At 31.0% G+C, this 6,690-nt stretch overlaps 1 long non-coding RNA gene across 1 annotated transcript; it reads right to left on the bottom strand.

The window, feature by feature from the left end:
• Window positions 1-177: 177 nt before the first annotated feature.
• On the bottom strand, window positions 178-1,645 carry LOC149890163 (uncharacterized). Its single transcript, XR_016452190.1, has 2 exons — window positions 1,511-1,645; window positions 178-1,204 (listed from the first exon to the last, which is right to left on the bottom strand). It is a non-coding gene; the product is annotated as an uncharacterized LOC149890163 (long non-coding RNA).
• Window positions 1,646-6,690: the final 5,045 nt, after the last annotated feature.

Below are 6,690 nucleotides of genomic sequence, written 5' to 3'. Positions count from 1 at the left end.
TAAAAAAATCAATCTAAAGATAATTGAAACTAACTTTTTAGTAAATTTTATTTTTTTTAAATTTTACTTTTTGAAATTTTTTATATGCATTAATTACAAAAATAAATTAATTTCTTTCGTATAATCAAAATCATATGTTAAAAAAAAAGAAAGAAAGGAATTGTTATTGATGCTCGTTTTCAATAAACTCTACTTGCATATAACCAAACTATTGCAAAATGTTTCGGGAACATAATATCATAATTCTCTCGATGCGCATTTTAGTTTGTTAAAGTTACTAAGAAATTGTTTCGAATAATTCTTTATTAATCCAATTCCGAATAAATTCTGTTGGGATGAAAAATCAGTTGAATACCATGTACAGTGTTTCATTTTAACAACCGAGAAGAAAGAAATTCAAAACAAAACTATAGACTATTACTTTGCTCATTTAAAATACAATTATGGGTCTAGTAATCATAGAAATCCAAAATAATAAAAATATATGAGTAAGCATACAGAATATTTTTATAACATGCTCATCTAATGAATCCTCAGATGTGTCAACAGAATCCTCAGATGTGTCTACAGAATCGTCACTTTCTAAAGCTGTTTCACTTTGCTCACTTTCTAATAAATTTAACAATTCAGGATTCATTTTAATATGCTTAGTTTTAACTTGCTATAACCGGATCTGAAGTAACTAGCAGTCTATTTAATAAATCCCTATTTGGTGTCTATTCGTGGTGTTTTCCTCGTAAAATGGTCCCTAAACTGCATGTTGTGTTTGTTCCTAGCCACTTGAGCTTCTTCAGAATAATTTACGTTTCCATAATGTTTCTGCCTAAGGATACCATCCGTATTGTTAAATGCATAGGTCAAGGTTTTTTTTTGCGTAGGTTTCGAATTTATCCAAATTGATTTATTCAAATTGAGTTTATGCATTCTAGAATAATTCCTAAGCGTTTTATTAATTTTAAGCGCATTTCTGTTATCTCAGTCAACTTCTCAGCACTTCTGAAAAATTTACGAGAACAGTTTCCTCAACGTGTATTACCAGTTTGCTGTTTGGGTGCATCAATTAAAAAACCCAACTCACGTTTAAACTTTTTTAGACTTTCTTTTTTTTTCGTGCCAACTTTTCTTTATTTTCATTTCTACTTACTTGCTATGTTTTAATTTCTATGCGGTATGAGATGTGAAGAATGCATTCAAATCTTCTAATCTAGGCATAAAGAGGTGATAAAAAAAAGAAAGATAATCTTTGTTTTATCTCATCAATGTAACAAACTTCGAAATATTCGGGTTTCGTACCCATATATCAAAAAAGCCATTCGGGAAATCGAACGAGCCACTTTAAAAAATTGTATAAATGTAATTAGCACGCAAAAATTCGCAGAATGTTTTTTTTGTTTTAGTTACTCAAAGGTACGAGGTTTAATTTGTATACAATCATGCAATTATATTCGGCAATATTACAATGTTGCACAAAAGTTGTAAAATAACTACGGTTTGACAAAAAATTACTCACTTTTTAAAAGAATTCTACGAGTCAACAAAAGATTTTTATTAAAAGCTGAAAACATAAACGATAAGAGACAATTATAACAATCCTTATTTTGAAATAAAATAATTCAAAATGAATACTTTAGTTATTGTAAACGTTTCAGACGTGAAACGTTTACAAACTAAAAGTATTAAATTTGTTGTTGTCATAGCTACGTTCTACGACTTTAAAAATTCGCGCATACTCAGAAGAATTTATTAGCAGCTGCCAATCACTGATCTCTATAATAACTGGATAGCGCATCTCTAATATCAAAATTGACGCCAAAATCGCCATATTGGAAAGCCCCAGAACGCTTAAATCTGATATGTGAATTTAAAGTGTTAAGCCGAAAAACAGAACTTAAAGCTTACGGGATTTAAATTTTTGGGGCTTTCCAATATGGCGATTTTGGCGTCAAAATATTAGAAGTTTTACTCGGAGTTGCGCTATCCAGTTATTATAGAGATCAGTGCTGCCAATGATATATATTAACTAGATATCTAACTTGCGCTACCGCAGTGAAGCAAATTTTTTTGCCAGCCAGGTTTGTTTTGCCAGCCTGAAATGACGCAATTATAAATTAAAGCAAAGCAAAAGTGAATAATTGTCAGTTAAGATAAAACGGCAACCGGCATTAAAAACTTTGAAAGCTTGCTCCAAGTTTTCTTACGGAATTTTTGTGAAGTTATTGATGTCTAACTTCACAAAAGTTCCGTAATATTAATATATATCATTGGCAGCTTCATCGAATTACAAAAAAAATCTGGTGTGGTTTTTAAATAATATGGACTATCTGCAATCGAAATATAAAACAAACAAAAACTTCTAAATAAGTTGAAAAAACGGATTTTTTTCTTCCAGATTGTTAAAATGACACAGTGTGCGGTGGTCAAGTTATCGTTTCAATATCATTTTCTGCAAACCATGCTCCTCTGTACTTTGAAATATGAGCAGTTGCTCGATCTTATTGAAAAATCCTGGATTCATCTCTCATTTGAATACAATAAGCTGATGTAATTAACCTACTTTCAAGTACTACGACATTTCAGAGCTAATATTTCCAGAGTATAAACAGAATTATCTATCACCTTGAAAGTTTAAATACCCCCAAACACATATAGACCCTCTTTCTTGTTGAACTGCCTGTTTAACGAATCACAAATCATACTTTTCGTGAGATATTCTTTTGACTATCTTAATTGATTTTCGATTTAAAATTTCATAAGTTACTTTCATAGTTTTAAATAAATTTTTTCAATTGTTCCAAAGTTTTTGTTGTTCTCAGTTTTTACGTTCTTCACGCTCTTTTTAATCTCCTTTTTACATCAAGAAATTTTAGAAATGACTTTTAAAATGGATTTAAATTTTAGGAATAGCAGCAGTTTTATACCAAATATTCTTCATACAGTACTTAATCAAACAGATTTATTCCTCAAAATATTAAAGCAAGTAGTAGTTTCTTTAAAGCTAGCACTTTGATCAATTCTTACATTTCTAAAAAATGCTCTATTACTATGGGTAGTTGTTGCTAAAACCTACCGGATCTTGGCGTCTCTGAAGATTCTAAGGTTAAAATGAAATTTTAACCTGAGAATCTTCAGAGATTCCAATATCTTAGTTGTAATTAGGAATTTAAGTAATTAGTAATTGTGCATATAAAAATACAAAATTTTAAAAATGATTCGTCAATATTCACTCTTAATGTAATAACTGGCAAAGCACGGTCTGCAAAGTCCAACACCACAATTTACACATCTTGAATCTTTTTGTGTTTTGTGTTTTCTGCACACCTTCTCTTGGTATTTATCTTTTTTTCTGATGCTGGGACTTATGGTGGTCAATTAATTGTGAAGGATTGTTTGCTACTTCTTCAAAGAGTCACCAAAAAGTGACTCTTTGGATAGGTGGCAAACAACCCTTCGCAACTTTCTAGGCTTTTGATCATACCGTTGTTTCACCGATGTGATTATCAGTATTCTAAATTTCAAAGTTGTTCTGTTATAACATTTTTGTATATATTATTTGAGCATTGAAGGCTGCTTGAATAAATGCTTTCTTGTTTTATTTCTTCACTCTTTTTCTTTCCACTTTGTACGATATCATCATTTTGGGAAAGGTATGCAGGTCTATGCATCAAGAAATGCATCCTAATTTTTATCAGTCTAACAATCCTTTCAGTGGTGTTACTGGTATAGATTAAAGCATAGGTCCTGCGATAGGTTGGGGCTCAGGTGCAGGTCTAGGTATAGACTTCGGTTTAATCACTTGTACTGGTTCTGCTCTTAACAAGACAACTTCTTTACCCCACTCGGCGAGTGTGATCACTCCTTCTAGAAGTAATTCCTTTTAATCAGGCAATACTTGAACTGCTATTGAATCCATAGTTTATTTATATTACACTAATGTTACAACGCGTGACATATATAAATGTATGTATTTTTTATTTGTGAAAAAATTGTGTTGTATTATTATTGTAACGCTTGGCATAATCATGTATATTTTTTCTCTTCGAATAATAAGAAAGATAAAAATCTTATTTCAGAGAAAAGTTACGTAATGATTAAAAATAAAATGTCTAAATACACGGCTTCATATACGTTCTGTAAAGTTGACTCCATATACGTTCTGTGATTATATAAGTAGCCATTGTCATATACATCGAAAACAAAAGTTACTAACACCATTCTGAAGCGGCTGTGTTCAAACATAGCCGCTTCGGAAGTCGACTGCCTTCAATACAGCCATCGAGTTGTCTTATCGAAGTACCTTTTATACTCAATTATGCAATGAGCTTATCTATAGTATTGGCACGTTTTTGGTTATACTTAGTCTAAGCTTTTTGCTATTTTGTAAGTGCAGCATTATATCTCTTCTTTTTTTCGAGTGAGCCTCTATCACCACTGAGGGCTCTAGCTGAGAACTGGAAACCTGTGAATGCTATTGCAATAACAATGACACCACCTGTTTTGCTTGCAAGCTGCATCCTTATTGATAAACTAATAAAAACGTGCAATTATTGAATTTTTCAGGCATTAGAGAAGCAAGTATCCAACTCATGTCCACCTTTTTATGGAGTATGAACTTTCCAGCGAAAATATAAACAGCATTCCGCATTTCAAAGTTCCTTTTTTGAACGTAAAGTTAAGACTTAATTTACGAATGCATCAGCTCTAACAACAGCGGTGAGGTAAAATGCATCAGCTCTAACAACGGCGGTGAGGTAAAATGTATTAGCAATAGTCTTTTTACAATAATTAAAAACCTTTAAAAACCAGGTTTTGTTGAACACAGATATTAGATTACTAAATTCTCTCCAAATAAAAAAAGTCCTAAAATAGTTTATACTAAAACTTAGGTTTTAAATGATATTATTAAAGTTAAAAAACTTCTCCTGGCAATTTACCATCAACATCAATTAATGTTTCACGTAAAATAATACAATCTCACCCAAAAACTAAATTGAGAAAAACAACTATTACAAAAAGGTGTGAGCGAAAATCACGCACTTTAACTGATTCACCTGAAATGAAAATTATTTTACATTTAAATCTAATAATGAATAATATCAAAAACCTTTTTCAAAACAAATAATAAAAAAAAAAAAAAAAAAAAAACAAAGCAGGTTTATCATTATCTACAGTTTTACTCAAATTTAAATGATTAAAGTTCTGATAATATTTTTCTCATGAAATTTAATAGTGGAAAGAATTACTCTCAACATTATGTGGAAGAATTTATTGAAGTTGTTGATTTAGTTTATAAAACTAAGTATCTTAAGAAAGTAGGAGTAAATAAATTTCTATGAAAAGATAATAATTTTGATGTGGAATTGAAGATGTCATAACTAAAGTTCTACCACCATTTGTTGGTGACGGATCGTCTAGACGTCAGTATCTTACGTTTGATTTTGATTTGAGATCTTTTACTGGACTATAAATATTTTTCATCATCTGCATAAATATTTTTATGCAGATGATGAAAAATACGAAATTAAAAAGAATATAGTATATTGATAATATTACTGCACAGTAAAAGATCTCAAATCAAAATCAAACGTAAGATACTGACACAACTATTTTTAGTTGCCATGTTTATTTACATATGACGATAATGCTTAAAAAGCATTATCGTCATATGTAAATAAACATGGCAACTAAAAATAGTTGTGGTTTCTAAGTTACAAACACATTTAGGGGAAATTCGTGAGCTTTGGGCCAAATTTCTGATATGATCACATCATACCAGTTACTTTCTATTAGTATCAATGTAATTACTTAAAAAATAAAATTCCATACTTTGAATTGTAAAACAAAAAAAGAGATAAGGAACAAAAGTTTACTTCAGACCATCAAAAAACGTTTTCTGATTATAATTTTCCTGCAGCAACATTCTCCAACACTTATAATAGAATTAAAAAAAAAAGAAAATTGGTAAAAACCAATCAGCTGATTAAGTTGCATAACTTAAAGCTTGATATTTTAAAAATATAGTGGAGGTGGCCTTAGGTGCACAATGACCCTTGGTACACGAATATTCCCAAGATTGTAAGGATTTATAATTTGGATTTATTTTAGTTAACTTTGATTGCTTACAAAATGATTTTATAAGCTTTCATTAAAATTAGGTAGGCCGGAAATTTCTTTACAACATATATAACAAAGCTAAAATTTTTAAACCAAATGTACTTGGTGGAGCTTGAAGTATTTCAAAGTTATACTCAAGAGTTGATTCTGTCTTCAGTGCTGTGTCTTGTACTATGAGGTAGAACCCGGGGGTGAGAACGAAGTTAAGGTGAGGCGTTTGATAAAATGCTTCGGTATTGAGCAATGTTAGCAGAAAGATCTATCGGTCTCTTGATATCAGCCTCGAGAGCATTCACAAAATCAGTATGCGCATCCAAAGCGGCAGTACTCGTAACTACAATCGTACTCCTTGCAGACATCTGTCCTGAGAGTACAAAATTAGTGTATGCACGAATAAACTTGAAAACAGCCTTAAACCCTGATGCATTGATACCATTCGTTAGCTCTTGTGTTTCACCTGCAAACTAATGTGTTAACTAATTGCCACCAGTTTTTCTATCTTGTACGAAGCGTCGTTGATCGTAATTAAAAGACTGAACGTAATCAAAAGGTTGAGAACCACCTTCAGAACTGACGGTA

Source organism: Hydra viridissima, unplaced genomic scaffold (genome assembly GCF_058129835.1).
Source record: "Hydra viridissima isolate aposymbiotic clone 2 unplaced genomic scaffold, HvirCarnegie_v1 scaffold_4, whole genome shotgun sequence".
Lineage (NCBI taxonomy): Eukaryota > Metazoa > Cnidaria > Hydrozoa > Anthoathecata > Hydridae > Hydra > Hydra viridissima.
Note: the sequence above shows the minus strand (reverse complement) of the source record. Positions and strands in the feature narration are given on the sequence as shown.